This window comes from Adiantum capillus-veneris, chromosome 2, assembly GCF_014529385.1.
Source record: "Adiantum capillus-veneris isolate H3 chromosome 2, ASM1452938v2, whole genome shotgun sequence".
NCBI lineage: Eukaryota > Viridiplantae > Streptophyta > Polypodiopsida > Polypodiales > Pteridaceae > Adiantum > Adiantum capillus-veneris.
Window position 1 is genome coordinate 40,107,884 of NC_140932.1, and position 17,523 is coordinate 40,125,406.

Here is a 17,523-nt window from a genome sequence, read left to right on the forward strand (position 1 = left end):
GTTTAAAATTATTCGTCAAGTCAATCCAGTCACCTATCGACTCCGATTGCCCTCATCCATGAAAATCCATCCGGTCTTTCATGTCTCAGTCCTAGAACCTTGTCACACATCTAAGATCCCAGGAAGAGCCTTACAACCACCTCCTCCGGTTGAGATTCAAGGACATCACGAATATGAGGTCGAGAAAGTCTTAGATTCTCGAGTTTCGCGTGGCAGGTTACAGTACTTGGTGCATTGGCAAGGCTATGATGTTAGTGAACGAACCTGGAAACTAGCACACAATCTCCATCATGCATCTCTCAAAGTCCAAGAGTTCCATCAACAACATCCATGGAAGCCCAACTCAAGGAACACCACTGCTCCTCGTGGAACTCGTCGCTAGAGGAGGGGGTAATGTCATGGATGCTTGAGAGTCAGTCGCTGCCTGCATCATCATCTACGTCATTGCCTACATCATCGCTGGAGGGCTCTAGAAGAATCTAGAAGGATCAAGGAGATTCTAGAAGTTTCTAGAAGCATGGAGAAGATTCTGGAAGAATCTAGAAGTTTCTGGAAAGCTCTAAAAAGTTGAAGAAGGATCCAAAAGGTTCTAGAAGAACTAGAAGGATCAAGAGGGTTCTAGAAGATTCTAACCTCCTCAAGAAGAACCTAGAAAGTCCTAACCTCCTCAAGCATTAGTATAAATAGGGGTCTTGGGCCACAAGCCCCTCAGTCTTGCCAACACCAGTTGTGAGGCTCCTATGAGGAAATCCCTCTTCTAGTTCTTGTCTTATGTTCAATTCTTGTCCTTGCAATCAAGCCTTGTCTTGTACTCGAGTCATGTAATCAAAGTCTCGTATCTAGCTCTCTTAATAAAATATTAAGTCTTGTAATCAATATTAAGCTTATCATCAAGTCTAAGTTCTTGTACATTGTGAGTGCTTCCTCTTGCTCTCCTCTAGCTCTATACGCACTCATAACAGTAGGAAGATCTAGGTTACATCCCATGCCTAGCTCATGGACACCTTTCATGCGACCGTTCGGGCACTCTCTTTGCCGGTCAACGAGATCCTGAGATTTACGAACTCGTACAAGGTGGAGATGAGCACGAAGAACCTAGATGCTTACTTGCAATTATTCAAGGCTCCTTTCCAAGAGACACATTAGTGTTGAATACATACCGAATAAATGTCTTTTGAGTGACTGCCAACGTGTGTATCCCTAGCATCATGTGAAGACCTCCCACTGGTGTCACGTGACACATCCAACCCTATGTGTCCGTGGACAAGCTACAGCATGATCAAGGTTTAGTGAGTCCAGTCAGTCTCGATTTAGAAGTGATCTGGCACTTTTGTGAGTCTATTCGTAGAATGTGCATGCTCAGTCACTTAGTGTAGATGTATATCCTCTGGTTGCACACAGCATGATCATCAGTAATCTCATCAGAATCCATTAGAATCAGTTAGGGGATTTTTCCAGTGCATTTAGCCTATTTTCCCTATTTTTGGTATTTTTCACTTATTATTTTTAAGTGACTTGCCAACAAAAGTAGGTAGGACAATTTTGCTAAGAAAATATATAAGCAAACCCAAGTTAGCACTAAATGGCAGAAGAGGCAACAGGAGTACATGCTCAACAAGCACCTTCTGAGCAGGACCCCAAGGACTTCTAGCGTTTTTGCTCCACAGCAACTTGGCTAGTGTTTTTGGACAAGACACCACAGATCAGCCAGCGTTTTGCATTTGCAGAGCCATGGCGACAAGACCACAGTAGATCAGCCTAGCGTTTTTGCATCTGCAGAATCCCGGTGACAGAAACACAGATTTTCAGCACTAGCATTTTTGCGTCTGCCAGCAACCTCAGCGTTTTGCAGATCTATCGCGACAGAATCAGCCCTAGGACCAACGTTTTCAGTTTTCAGCAGTTAGACTTCGCAGATCAAGTCCCAAACCTCGCAGATCTCACCTTCCCGCAGCAGTTCCTCGCCCCACAGTCAGTTTCCGCAAGGTTTACAGTTTCAGCCCGGAAAACGCAGATTTCAGCATCTGCGTTTTCAGCGCGTCGTCGTCGCATCATCGCCATCAACATCTTCATTGACATAGAGTTAGAATTCAGCAGATAGAAGATTAGCAGATTTCAGCCCATAGCGTTTTTGGACAGCAGTAGAAAGATTGCAGATTTCAGCCCTTAGGTCGACTTCTTCATCACCGTCGTCATCGTCGGCATAGTCCCAAGTTGCATCAGTCCATTGCATCCGCATTGTACCACTTTGTGCAATCATAAGTAGACGCGAGAGTGGGGCCTTCGGAGGAGGGTTTTACGTCTTTGGTGTCGTATCTCTCTTCTCTCTCTATCTCTCAGTCTCATACACTTGCATGCACAGTGTCTATTCACTTTGTTTGTGATCATAGCACTTTCCATTAAGAACGGAAGGTTCTCCCTTCCATAAGAACTAAAAGGAACCTTGAGCATAGTTCGGAGCACTCATCTTGAGCAAAGCGCAAACAATCATTCCGGTGCACCTAACATTGGTATCAGAGCTTTGGCAGTGTTCTGTATCACTCAAGGAAAGAACCACAAGAATCACAAGAATAATTTTTTTGCTTGTTGTGGTCGCACGAACCCAAGTTTGCTTGGACGTGTCGATTCCTAATCGTGTTTTTGAAGAGTGACAGGAATCCCAGGAAGGAAGGGCTTGTCCAGCCTCCCCTTGTGTCTCTTTTCACTCATTGAGAGATGACCGTGCCCTTAGTGGCCGGCCAATCGATGTGAGGTGGGAAAAAGCAACCTTGGTGTGAGCGCAAGGCCGCCAAGGTGTGTCCTGCAGAAAGGAGTAGAACTCGGGTGAAGAGAAGATCCTTCTCAAACGAGATTTGCAAGCAAAAGAAAACCGCAAGAACCCAAGTTCCTCGTGAACTTAAGAACCCAAGACCCCCAAGAACCCAAGTTCCTCGTGAACTTAAGAACCCACAAGAACCACGACTTCAGTGGATGGTCATCACTCGAAGCGGAATGGATCCTTCGCTTGGAGGTGATGAGCATGAGAGAGGCGAAGAAGAATTTTCCCCACCAGGAGGTTTTTCCGACCCTCCCCCTTCCCCATCTACGTCAAGGATTGCACTAACTCCTATGGAGGAGTTGAAGCAGTTGTTTAAGGAAAGACAGTTAGAACGCAAAGAAAGATAAGCAGAAAGAAAGGCATACGAGGAACGAAGGGCAGCCATAGATCGTGACTACAAAGAAGGAATGGCAGCCATAGAGAGTAAGTAGGACTTGGAAGCCAAAGCACTACAAGAACAAAGCGACCGACAAAACAAAGAGTTCTGGCGACTCTATTCTCAAGGTCAGGCACAGGTGCAAGAGATTTGGGGAAAGGAGACTCTCTTGGTCTCTTCTTCTCCAAAGCATGACACACAGGATTTGCATGATTGTGTGAAGCATGATGATGATTTGATTGACAATGATTTGCATGATGATTTAAATGACAATGATAAGCATGATAATTTGGATGCCAATGATTTGCATAATGATTTGGATGACAATGACAAGCATGATGATTTGCATGATCAAGATGTGATTTCTCACAAGCATGATGAGTTGCATGAAGATGACATGATTGTTCGCAAGGATGATGTGTTAGTGGATGCTTTTTCTAGAGAACCTAACCTCGTTGTAGATTCGATCAATCACGAAGAACCGATCTTGGCTCTCGAGCCTAGGTCCACAGAACCCTTACACGAAGTATTATGTGTTCGCATGATTGATACGCACGCATTGTTCGAGTGTTTCATTCGTGATCGTTTCCTGTATTTTAGTCAGCATCGTTATGTGATCCCTTTTCCTAGGCATGACATATTGTATGTTGAGCATGTTTCTCTCATGGATGAGCACGAATGTATGCGGATTTTTCATGAAAAGCTGAAAAATATGCATTAAAGGAAGTCACATTCCATGTCTCTTCCTTGGCATGACACATTTGTAGAAAGAGCACATGAAAGCATGAGCACCAAGCATAGGCATTTCACTTGTGAATTGGCACAGTTGATTGCTCTAGATCATAAGAGAAAGATTCGATCGCATTGTTTGCATGTGTTTGATGAACGGGTTGTCACTCCGTCTATTGGTTCATCTACATTGCATGCACAGTCTTTAAGGAAGACAAGATTGGGAGACACCCACCTCGGTAAGAGATGTCCAATGTTTCCTCGGATTTGCAAATTTTTATCGTATCTTTATCAGGGATACTCCAAGGTGGTTGCAGCACTCACAAGGTTGACAGGCCATAATAAGTTTGTCTGGGACTCAGAGGCCGCGAAAGCATTTCAGACTCTCAAGCAAGCTTTCACGACCGCACCCATTCTAATTCACGCAGATCCTACAAAGCCTTTCATTCTAGAAACAAACGCTTCAGATTTTGCCCTTGGCACTATTCTATCCCAAGTAGGAGAGGATGATGGAGTACATCCAGTGGCCCCTCATTCCCGCAAGTTATCAGTTGCAGAAATCAATTATGAAATCCATGACAAAGAGCTCTTAGCAATCATCGACTCCTTCGACACTTGGCGTCACCTACTTAAAGGAGCTCCTCATAAGATCACTGTCTATACAGATCACAAGAATTTGGAATACTTCATGACATCCCGCGTCTTGAATCGTCGCCAAACCAGGTGGACTGGTCAACAAGCTAAGCTACATGCCTTATCAAGAAGATCCTACCTTGCACCTAGAGAAGGCGACGCAACATTTGATCAACAAGAGTCAATGATTTTGAGACCTGAGCAGCTTAAGCTAAACGCCACCATGAACCAAGCTCCTAAAGATTCTACTTTTCTTTCTAAGGTGAAGACGCAAATTGCCAAAGACCCACTGGCTCAGAATATTAGACAACAACTACAAGGACAAGAGGTTAATGAGGACTTTCAAGAAATTGATGGACTAATTTACTATAAGGGTCTTCTCTATATTCCGCTAGGACCTACACGCTTGGAGGTACTTCAGCAACGGCATGATCTTCCATCAGCAAGGCATTTTGGGGTTAATAAGACAATTGAGCTTCTCTCTCGTGACTTTTGGGGGCCTCAAATGTGGAAGCTTGTCAAGGAGTATGTAGGCACTTGTGACACTTGCAATAGATCAAAGGCCCCTCGTCATCGTCCTCATGGGTTACTCCATCCCTTTCCCATTCCAACCAAACTATGGTCATCCATCTCCATGGATTTCATTGTAGAGCTACCCTTGTCACAAGGATTTGACTCCATTTTAGTAGTCGTGGATCGGTTTACAAAAATGACACACTTCATTCCAACCACTAAAACCATCACCAGCAAAGGTACGGCCAAACTCTTTCTACAGCATATCTATTGTTATCACGGATTACCGGATGACATAGTTTCTGATCGAGGCCCACAATTCATCTCTAGCTTTTGGAAAAGCTTATTCAAGCTACTCGGAGTATAAATCAACCTCTCCTCAACCAATCACCCACAAAGTGATGGAAAAACAGAGAGAGTAAATCAAGTTTTGGAACAGTATCTCCGTTGTACTATCAATTATCACCAAGATAATTGGGTGGAGCTCCTACCGCTAGCAGAATTCTCCTATAATAATAGTTTTCATGCCTCCACCCGTCACACCCCATTCTTTGCTAATTATGGTCAACATCTCAAACAGGATATCCACAGACACTATCAAGTCAAGAATCCAGCTTCTATTCATCTTACACAACAATTATCTGCAATTCACAAAGAACTTACAATTCATATCAAAGAAGCTCAATCCAAGTATAAGGAAAGTGCAGATCTCCATCACATGCAGCAAAGAAGGGGATAAAGTGTGGCTTCTCTGACCAGATCTGCGTTCATCTTGTCCCTATCAAAAGCTTGATTATCAAAGGCTTGGTCCGTTTAAAATTATTCGTCAAGTCAATCCAGTCACCTATCGACTCCGATTGCCCTCATCCATGAAAATCCATCCGGTCTTTCATGTCTCAGTCCTAGAACCTTGTCACACATCTAAGATCCCGGGAAGAGCCCTACAACCACCTCCTCCGGTTGAGATTCAAGTACATCACGAATATGAGGTCGAGAAAGTCTTAGATTCTCGAGTTTCGCGTGGCAGGTTACAGTACTTGGTGCATTGGCAAGGCTATGATGTTAGTGAACGAACCTGGAAACTAGCACACAATCTACATCATGCATCTCTCAAAGTCCAAGAGTTCCATCAACAACATCCATGGAAGCCCAACTCAAGGAACACCACTGCTCCTCGTGGAACTCGTCGCTAGAGGAGGGGGTAATGTCATGGATGCTTGAGAGTCAGTCGCCGCCTGCATCATCACCTACGTCATCGCCTACATCATCGCTGGAGAGCTCTAGAAGAATCTAGAAGGATCAAGGAGATTCTAGAAGTTTCTAGAAGCATGGAGAAGATTCCGAAAGAATCTAGAAGTTTCTGGAAAGCTCTAGAAAGTTGAAGAAGGATCCAGAGGGTTCTAGAAGAACTAGAAGGATCAAGAGGGTTCTAGAAGATTCTAACCTCCTCAAGAAGAACCTAGAAAGTCCTAACCTCCTCAAGCATTAGTATAAATAGGGGTCTTGGGCCACAAGCCCCTCAGTCTTGCCAACACCAGTTGTGAGGCTCCTATGAGGAAATCCCTCTTCTAGTTCTTGTCTTATGTTCAATTCTTGTCCTTGCAATCAAGCCTTGTCTTGTACTCAAGTCATGTAATCAAAGTCTTGTATCTAGCTCTCTTAATAAAATATTAAGTCTTGTAATCAATATTAAGCTTATCATCAAGTCCAAGTTCTTGTACATTGTGAGTGCTTCCTCTTGCTCTCCTCTAGCTCTATATGCACTCATAACAGTAGGAGGATATAGGTTACATCCCATGCCTAGCTCATGGACACCTTTCATGCGACCGTTCGGGCACTCTCTTTGCCGGTCAACGAGATCCTGAGATTTACGAACTCGTACAAGGTGGAGATGAGCACGAAGAACCTAGATGCTTACTTGCAATTATTCAAGGCTCCTTTCCAAGAGACACATAGTGTTGAATACATACCGAATAAATGTCTTTTGAGTGACTGCCAACGTGTGTATCCCTAGCATCATGTGAAGACCTCCCACTGGTGTCACATGACACATCCAACCCTATGTGTCCGTGGACAAGCTACATCATGATCAAGGTTTAGTCAGTCCAGTCAGTCTCGATTTAGAAGTGATCTGGCACTTTTGTGAGTCTATTCGTAGAACGTGTATGCTCAGTCACTTAGTGTAGATGCATATCCTCTGGTTGCACACAGCATGATCATCAGTAATCTCATCAGAATTCATTAGAATCAGTTAGGGGATTTTTCCAGTGCATTTAGCCTATTTTCCCTATTTTTGGTATTTTTCACTTATTATTTTTAAGTGACTTCCCAACAAAAGTAGGTAGGGCAATTTTGCTAAGAAAATATATAAGCAAACCCAAGTTAGCACTAAATGGCAGAAGAGGCAACAGGAGTACATGCTCAACAAGAACCTTCTCAGCAGGACCCCAAGGACTTCTAGCGTTTTTGCTCCACAGCAACTTGGCTAGTGTTTTTGGACAAGACACCACAGATCAGCCAGCGTTTTGCATTTGCAGAGCCATGGCGACAAGACCACAGCACATCAGCCTAGCGTTTTTGCATCTGCAGAATCCCGGTGACAGAAACACAGATTTTCAGCACTAGCATTTTTGCGTCTCCCAACAACCTCAGCGTTTTGCAGATCTATCGCGATAGAATCAGCCCTAGGACCAACGTTTTCAGTTTTCAGCAGTTAGACTTCGCAGATCAAGTCCCAAACCTCGCAGATCTCACCTTCCCGCAGCAGTTCCTCGCCCCACAGTCAGTTTCCGCAAGGTTTACAGTTTCAGCCCGGAAAACGCAGATTTCAGCATCTGCGTTTTCAGCGCGTCGTCGTCGCATCATCGCCATCAACATCTTCATTGACATAGAGTTAGAATTCAGCAGATAGAAGATTAGCAGATTTCAGCCCATAGCGTTTTTGGACAGCAGTAGAAAGATTGCAAATTTCAGCCCTTAGGTCGACTTCGTCATCACCGTCGTCATCGTCGGCATAGTCCCAAGTTGCATCAGTCCATTGCATCCGCATTGTACCACTTTGTGCAATCATAAGTAGACGAGAGAGTGGGGCCTTCGGAGGAGGGTTTTACGTCTTTGGTGTCGTATCTCTCTTCTCTCTCTATCTCTCAGTCTCATACACTTGCATGCACAGTGTCTATTCACTTTGTTTGTGATCATAGCACTTTCCATTAAGAACGGAAGGTTCTCCCTTCCATAAGAACTAAAAGGAACCTTGAGCATAGTTTGGAGCACTCATCTTGAGCAAAGCACAAACAATCATTCCGCTGCACCTAACATTGGTATCAGAGCTTTGGCAGTGTTCTGTATCACTCAAGGAAAGAACCACAAGAATCACAAGAATAATTTTTTTGCTTGTTGTGGTCGCACGAACCCAAGTTTGCTTGGACGTGTCGATTCCTAATCGTGTTTTTGAAGAGTGACAGGAATCCCAGGAAGGAAGGGCTTGTCCAGCCTCCCCTTGTGTCTCTTTTCACTCATTGAGAGATGACCATGCCCTTAGCGGCCGGCCAATCGATGTGAGGTGGGAAAAAGCAACCTTGGTGTGAGCGCAAGGCCGCCAAGGTGTGTGCTGCAGAAAGGAGTAGAAATCGGGTGAAGAGAAGATCCTTCTCAAACGAGATTTGCAAGCAAAAGAAAACCGCAAGAACCCAAGTTCCTCGTGAACTTAAGAACCCAAGACCCCCAAGAACCCAAGTTCCTCGTGAACTTAAGAACCCACAAGAACCACGACTTCAGTGGATGGTCATCACTCGAAGCAGAATGGATACTTCGCTTGGAGGTGATGAGCATGAGAGAGGCGAAGAAGAATTTTCCCCACCAGGAGGTTTTTCCGACCCTCCCCCTTCCCCATCTACGTCAAGGATTGCACTAACTCCTATGGAGAAGTTGAAGCAGTTGTTTAAGGAAAGACAGTTAGAACGCAAAGAAAGAGAAGCAGAAAGAAAGGCATACGAAGAACAAAGGGCAGCCGTAGATCGTGACTACAAAGAAGGAATGGCAGCCATAGAGAGTAAGTACGACTTGGAAGCCAAAGCACTACAAGAACAAAGCGACCGACAAAACAAAGAGTTCTGGCGACTCTATTCTCAAGTTCAGGCACAGGTGCAAGAGATTTGGGGAAAGGAGACTCTCTCGGTCTCTTCTTCTCCAAAGCATGACACACAGGATTTGCATGATTTTGTGAAGCATGATGATGATTTGATTGACAATGATTTGCATGATGATTTAAATGACAATGATAAGCATGATGATTTGGATGCCAATGATTTGCATAATGATTTGGATGACAATGACAAGCATGATGATTTGCATGATCAAGATGTGATTTCTCACAAGCATGATGAGTTGCATGAAGATGACATGATTGTTCGCAAGGATGATGTGTTAGTGGATGCTTTTTCTAGAGAACCTAACCTCGTTGTAGATTCGATCAATCACGAAGAACCGATCTTGGCCCTCGAGCCTAGGTCCACAGAACCCTTACACAAAGTATTATGTGTTCGCATGATTGATACGCACGCATTGTTCGAGTGTTTCATTCGTGATCGTTTCCTGTATTTTAGTCAGCATCGTTATGTGATCCCTTTTCCTAGGCATGACATATTGTATGTTGAGCATGTTTCTCTCATGGATGAGCACGAATGTATGCGGATTTTTCATGAAAAGCTGAAAAATATGCATTCAAGGAAGTCACATTCCATGTCTCTTCCTTGGCATGACACATTTGTAGAAAGAGCACATGAAAGCATGAGCACCAAGCATAGGCATTTCACTTGTGAATTGCCACAGTTGATTGCTCTAGATCATAAGAGAAAGATTCGATCGCATTGTTTGCATGTGTTTGATGAACGGGTTGTCACTCCGTCTATTGGTTCATCTACATTGCATGCACAGTCTTTAAGGAAGACAAGATTTTTTCCACTCACTTTACATGGAATGGGTATGTTCATGTTTTTGTGTTGGAGATGGTTTCATGAATTTTCAGCCATGGAGATTCTTGAAGAAGAAAGAAGCATGACTCTAGACAAAGTTGAAGCATCGAAAGAACCACAGACGACTTTGTGTCGCTTTTGGCGCGGCCCAAAGAAGCAAGTGTTGCAAACCTTTATGAAGTTCAAGTACCGCACGACCCACACATTAGAGTGGGCCGGCGAAGAGTCCCTTCCAGGATTCCGAATGCTATTGGTGATCTCCCTCGATGCCATACAGTTCGGTACCAGTACCTCACTTTGAAAAGGAGGGGATGACACGTGACACATCCAACCCTATGTGTCCGTGGACAAGCTACAGTATGATCAGGGTTCAGTCAGTCCAGTCAGTCTAGATTTAGAAGTGATCTGGCGCTTTTGTGAGTCTATTCATAGAACGTGTATGCTCAGTCACTAGTGTTGATGCATATCCTCTGGTTGCAGACATCATGATCATCAGTAATCCCATCAGAATCCATTAGAATCAGTTAGGGGATTTTTCCAGTGCATTTAGCCTATTTTCCCTATTTTTGGTATTTTTCACTTATTATTTTTAAGTGACTTCCCAACAAAAGTAGGTAGGGCAATTTTGCTAAGAAAATATATAAGCAAACCCAAGTTAGCACTAAATGGCAGAAGAGGCAGTAGGAGTACATGCTCAACAGGCACCTTCTCAACAAGACCCCAAGGACTTCTAGCGTTTTTGCTCCACAGCAACTTGGCTAGCGTTTTTGGACAAGACACCACAGATCAGCCAGCGTTTTGCATTTGCAGAGCCACGGCGACAAGACCATAGCAGATCAGCCTAGCGTTTTGCATCTGCAGAATCCCGGCGACAGAAACACAGACTTTCAGCCCTAGCGTTTTTGCATCTCCCAACAACCTCAGCGTTTTGCAGATCTATCGCGACAGAATCAGCCCTAGGACTAGCGTTTTCAGTTTTCAGCAGTTAGACTTCGCAGATCAAGTCCCAAACCTCGCAGATCTCACCTTCCCGCAGCAGTTCCTCGCCCCGCGGCCAGTTTCCACAAGGTTTATAGTTTCAGCCCGGAAAACGCAGATTTCAGCATCTGCGTTTTCAGCGCGTCGTCGTCGCATCATCGCCATCGACATAGAGTTAGAATTCAGCAGATAGAATATTAGCAGATTTCAGCCCATAGCGTTTTTGGACAGCAGTAGAAAGATTGCAGATTTCAGCCCTTAGGTCGACTTCGTCATCACCGTCGTCATCGTCGGCATAGTCCCAAGTTGCATCAGTCCATTGCATCCGCATTGTATCACTTTGTGCAATCATAAGTAGACACGAGAGTGGGGCATTTGGAGGAGGTTTTTACGTCTCTAGTGTCGTATGTCTCTTCTCTCTCTATCTCTCAGTCTCATACACTTGCATGCACAGTGTCCATTCACTTTGTTTGTGATCATAGCACTTTCCATTAAGAACGGAAGGTTCTCCCTTCCATAAGAACTAAAAGGAACCTTGAGCACAGTTCGGAGCACTCATCTTGAGCAAAGCGCAAACAATCATTCCGCTGCACCTAACAACTGGCAATTCCAGTGTCAATCCATATATACCCCTTAATTGTTGCATCTCATATCTTAGAGGAGACATCATGAGTTGAAATTTTGTGGCTTGAAGCAGAGAACCTCATCTATGCCTCCAGGTATATGATTGTTTATTTAGAGATATGTGTTATGGATAAGTTGGCTATGAGAATGTGTTTGATCCTCATGGTTCCAAGCGGTAACAGTTATTGATTGGCAACAACTCTACTCATCTTTTTGGTGTGTGGTCATGGACCTAGAATTCTTGGCGGTTTTTGCAATGCAGACTTTATTTTCCTCGACTCCAATATGGCTCAACTCTAAAAAAATTCTTTGACACTAGAGAACACCTGCAATGCCACATACATATACAGGGAAACTGTGGAGAAGATAGATCCGTGAGGTAGAAAGAGACACGACATCAAAGAATAAGAGAGAGAGAGAGAGAGAGAGAGAGAGAGAGAGAGAGAGAGAGAGAGAGAGAGGAAAGGCTCTTCATGCAGATACAAAGCTGCATATAAAAGTGACCAAGGGTGGTCTGACATAGATTTGACATTCCCTCGATGGATAGACCCCTAGTACAAACAATTGCTATTGTTGTTGCACACGAGACCATTCGCTCGCCTTCAAGATTGGCAACAACCGCCGAGAGAACAAGATGGACCTCCATCTGGAAGCTAGACTAATCGAGAACAGAGAAAGATAAATACTCCAAGGCAGTCATGTGATGCTGCCCTCAATGTGTCATGAAGTGCTCTCCATGGACAACACCACCATTGGGTGAGTGCCCACCATCTGAGATCGCTACGATACTACTGTCTTGAGAGGAAAAACGCCAAGGGCAAAAGCCTCTGGGCTGTCTAGAACTGCCACCGAAAAACGTAGATAAAGGCTACAAAAATGCCAGAGCGAGGCTTGCAAAAACGCAGATATACCCCACATGGCTACTATTGTGGCCTAGGGCCGCCCACAAGGGGGTGCCCTACTAGGCTGTACCATGCACCTGAGGTACCCTTTGCTCCCTATATAGTGCCATAGGCTGGCTGCGGACCCACACATCAGCCCCTATGGCCTAAAAAATAGGAGAAAGAGTAAGAAATGTAGAGAAGGGCCTAGGAGGCATCTAGAAGCACCTAGTAGGCAGGAGAAGAATCCACCAGGCTTGTAGGAGGCTTCATGGCCATGGGCATAGAAAAAACCCTAAAAACCTAGTTGTAACAAGAATCTCCTCAACTCAACTCACTCATGAGTCGTGACACCAGCATTGGCAGAAACTATTCTTGCTGACGGCTCCAAGAGATGGCATCAAAATTGAGGGTAAAGCCATATACTCCAGATATCCGGGTTATTTCCCAACTCCCAAAAACTCCACCCTCCAAGAAAGAGTCGGAAATCTAGATCTCCGATCACATAAATCTCCAAACTGCTATGGGAAGTCCAACAAAACTGTGGATACCCAAGACTACTGACCTATGAGCTCTCCGATGATAAGGAACCAAAGAGCTGAAACTACCACAATATACCACAAATGAACTTTCAATTATATCTGAAGGACGCCATCAGAACTGAGAGTGACAAATTTTGTTGATTGTAATTGGCTCCTAGTCCAAGAAGGACTAGCATCCACCTAAACGAAACTCCATGCCAGTCTAGGGATAAAGAAAGTGTCACGTGCACATCTAACCCTATGTGCATGTGGACAAGCTATCTCAGCTCTAGGGTTCAAGTCAGCCTAGGAAGTGTTCTGTCACCTTTGTGAGCCTGTGAGCAGGCCGTGCATGTCCAGGCACTTAGATTAGTTGCATATCCTCTGATTGCACACAACATAATCATCAGCATGGCATTCAGTCCCCATCATGAGCATTTTACAAAGCATAGAACCCTTTTTCCCAAAATACACATTTTTTACTTATTTATTAATAAGCGACTTTTGTTGGAAAAATAAGTAGGGAAAATTGCTAACAAAATATAAAAGAAACCCAGTGGTCACTCAGCAGAAGCAAAAGAGACAAAAGAAGCTAAGGCTTGCAGTGTTCTTGCCTCAGCAAGACGGAAGAAGACCTTGCGTTTTCAGTTGCAGATCAGCCCAGCGTTTTTCTCCACAGCAGCAGAACCTTTCTAGAATTTCTATCAACAGTAGATCAGCCTGGCGTTTTTCAATAGCAGATCCAGCCTAGTAATTTGCAGTGTTCGACGCAAGTTCAGCCAAGACAGTTAGCGTTTTCAATTTCCAGCCCTTAGCCATTGCAGATTTAGCCATAGCCGTGCAGATCTCACCTACCCACAGGAGATCCTCGCCGTACCGTCAAATCAGCCAGCGTTTATTGTTTCAGCCCACTTTTTTCAGATTTCAGCATCTGCGTTTTCAGCGCACCATCGTGGAGTCGCCGTTATCGCCATCCTCGCCGACACAGTGCCAGTGTTCAGCAGACAGTCAGTGTTTGCGGATTTCAGCTTTTCAACCCTAGCGTTTTCAGTTTTCAGTCCGTCCTCGTCATTCGTCGGCAAGTTCATTGCATCTAGACCACTATACGAGATTTGTGCAATCTATAGCATAGACCTCTCTCGCCATACAAAGGGTGGCCCTTGGAGAAGGGTTTGAGAAGCGCCTGGTGTCGTATTCTTCTCTCTCTCTTTCTCACAGTCTCAGCACTTTCATTCACAATAGCATTCACTTTGTTTGTGATCATTGCACTCTCTCTCTAAAGGAACGGAAGGCTCTCCCTTCCGTAAGTAAAAGAAACCCTTGAGCGCAGCTCGGAGCACTCATCTTGAGCAATATCAACATTCACTTCCGTTGCACCTTACATTGGTATCAGAGTTTTGGCAGTGTTCTGTATCACCCAAGGAAAGAACCACAAGAAATTTTTTGCTTGTTACGGTCGCACATAACCCAAGTCCACTTGAGTGTGTCAATTCCTAATCGTGTTTTTGAAGAGTGACAGGTAAACCAGGAAACAAGGGCTTGTCGAGCCTCCCCTTGTTCCTCTTCTTACTCATTGAGAGCGGACTGTGCACTTAGCGGCCGGCTAATCGACTTGAGGTGGGAAAAAAGCAACTTTGGTGTGAGCGCAAGGCCGCCAAGGGGTGCGCCCGCAAGGAAGAGTCGAGCTCGGGTAAGAGAAAAGCCTTCTCAAACATCGATTGCAAGCTGGAGAACTCAAGAACCTCAAGAACCCAAGAACCTAAAGAGCCCAAGTTTCTCAAGAACTTAAGTACCCAAGATCTCAGTGTATGGTCGTCACCCAAAGCGGAATGGATACTTTGCATGAAGGTGATGAGAGTAGTTGGTGACAAAGAATTTTCCTTACCAGAAGGATTTTTTTCCGATCCTCCCCCTTCCCCGTCTACGCCACGGGTTGCACAAAATCCTATGGAGGCTTTGGTCAAGTCGATGATGGACATGATGCTACAACAAGAGGCGCAACGCACCGCCTTGGATCGCGATCGTGAAGAAAGAAAGACAACTATGGAGCTTGAGAGTGAGCAAGCATGCAAAGCTCAACACATAGCGGCCGGACAAAGGGGAGCGGCCTTGGAATTAGAGCTTGAGGCGCAGAGAGACCAACTCATGCAAGAGTTGGTCCTATAGGTACTCACCTCGAAATCCATGCCGGTCAAAGATATGGGCAGTTGATCAGGTAGCACAAGTAGAGATAGAGACTCCAACAATCCAACACTGAGAAGTTGATGTTCAGTAAGTATGAGAGTAAGATGGATGCTAATGTTATTTATTCTTGGTTGCATCAATTTAATGATTACTTTGCAACAACTAAGAAACAGGGAATAGCAAAGTTTTGACGTAGCCATATATCCTGCCGGTGATGCCATCAATTGGTATCACGCATGGCAAGAGGCACAGTTGGCCGCGCACCTAGAGGAAGCCGAAGAAGGCGTGCCCCTTTCTTTCGATTGGGCCGACTTCCAAGACAAGCTCAAGGTGCGGTTTATGCCACATCAGTACTTAGTGCGGTGGAAAGAAGATTGGCGCAATCTCAAGAAAAATGGTATGCCAGTAATATCTTTCTCTAACAGTGTTTTGTAGCTCTGCACCCAATTACTCAAATCGGATGATGAGCGCAAAGAGGCATTCCTTTTTGGGTTGGACGAGTATATCAAGTTTGATGTCGAAGTACTCGACCACGTGGATCTCATCAAGGCGGCGCGGCCCAAAAAAGCAAGCATTGCAATCCTTCATGAAGTTCAAGTATTGCACGACCCACGCATCAGAGTGGGCCGGCGAAGAGTTCTTCGCAGAATTCCAGGAGTTGTTGGTGCACTCCCTCGACGCCATACAGCTCGGTACCAGTACCTCACTTTGAAAAGGAGGGGATGTCACATGCACATCTAACCCTATGTGCATGTGGACAAGCTATCTCAAGTCTAGGGTTCAGGTCAGCCTACGAAGTGTTCTGGCACCTTTGTGAGCCTGTGAGCAAGCCGTGCATGTCCAGGCACCTAGATTAGTTGCATATCCTCTGATTGCACACAATATAATCATCAGCATGGCATTCAGTACGCATCATGAGCATTTTACAAAGCATAGAACCCTTTTTCCCAAAATACACATTTTTCACTCATTTATTAATAAGTGACTTTTGTTGGAAAAGTAAGTAGGGCAAATCGCTAAGGAAACATAAAAGAAACCCAATGGTCACTCAATAGAAGCAGAAGAGACAGAAGAAGCTCAGGCTTGCAGTGTTCTCTCCTCAGCAAGACGGCAGAAGACCTTGTGTTTTCAGCCAGTTAGACAACCAGCGTTTTTGGATTCTGTCAGGTCCTCTAGCGTTTTCAGTTGCAGATCAGCTAAGCGTTTTTCTCCACAGCATCAGAATTTTCCTAGCGTTTCCATCAACAACAGATGAGCTTGGCATTTTTCTGTAGTAGATCAAGCCTAGCAATTTGCAATTTTCGGCGCCAATTCAGCCAAGACAGTTAGCGTTTTCAGTTTCCAGCGCTTAGCCATTGCAGATTTAGCCATAGCCTCGCAGATCTCACCTACCCGGAGCAGATCCTTGCCGTATCATCGGATCAGCCAGCGTTCAAGAAGATCCCACTGCTGTCCAAACATTTCTCTCTCAGAAGAAGAATTCCGGGAAAATGGTATACCCTCCTAGATCCAAAACCCACAAGCTTGCTCCCCTTGCTAGAAGAGACAACAACAAATCTCCATCTTTAAAAACCAAAGCAATTAGCAATGCCCCACATCCTGAATCCTCCACGGGGTTCCTCTCGGTGAAGAGAGGTCGGGGTAAAGAAGGGTAGGTAGAAGAGAGGGAAATCGTAGAGAAGGTCCATAGCCTGTACATAACCCAAACCATGCCTAAATTGGAAAAAAGTGCAGGATCACACAACAAGATTTCTCTCTCAATTAAGTCCGATATGGCACCGGACCAGCCTCCTACACCGAGCATCGAAGGTGGTCAAGACACCAAGGCTCTATTACCAAGTCAAAATAGGCAGGGGAAGGTGCAATGAAGACACACAGATCCGGTGGACACCTCGACTCCAATCATCCTCGACTCCGAAAAGATCCTTTGACACTAGAGAACGCGTGCAATGCCACATACATAACTAAGCTAGAAAGAGACTGGATCTCTGAAAATGAGAGAGAGAGAGAGAGAGAGAGAGAGAGAGAGAGAGAGAGAGAGAGAGAGAGAGAAATCTGGGAAAGGCTCCCCATGTTGTATATAAAGCTTCATACACAAGTGGCCAAGGGTGGTCCAGCATAGATCTATTATGCCCTAAATGGATAGAACCCCGGTACACATAACTGCTGCTACTACCTCCATGTGCTCTTGCACATGAGACCACTGATTCGACCTCAAGATCAGCAACAAGCCCCAAGCATCCTGAGAGAACAAGATGCACCTCCTATTGACAGCAAGCTAGAATGATCGAGA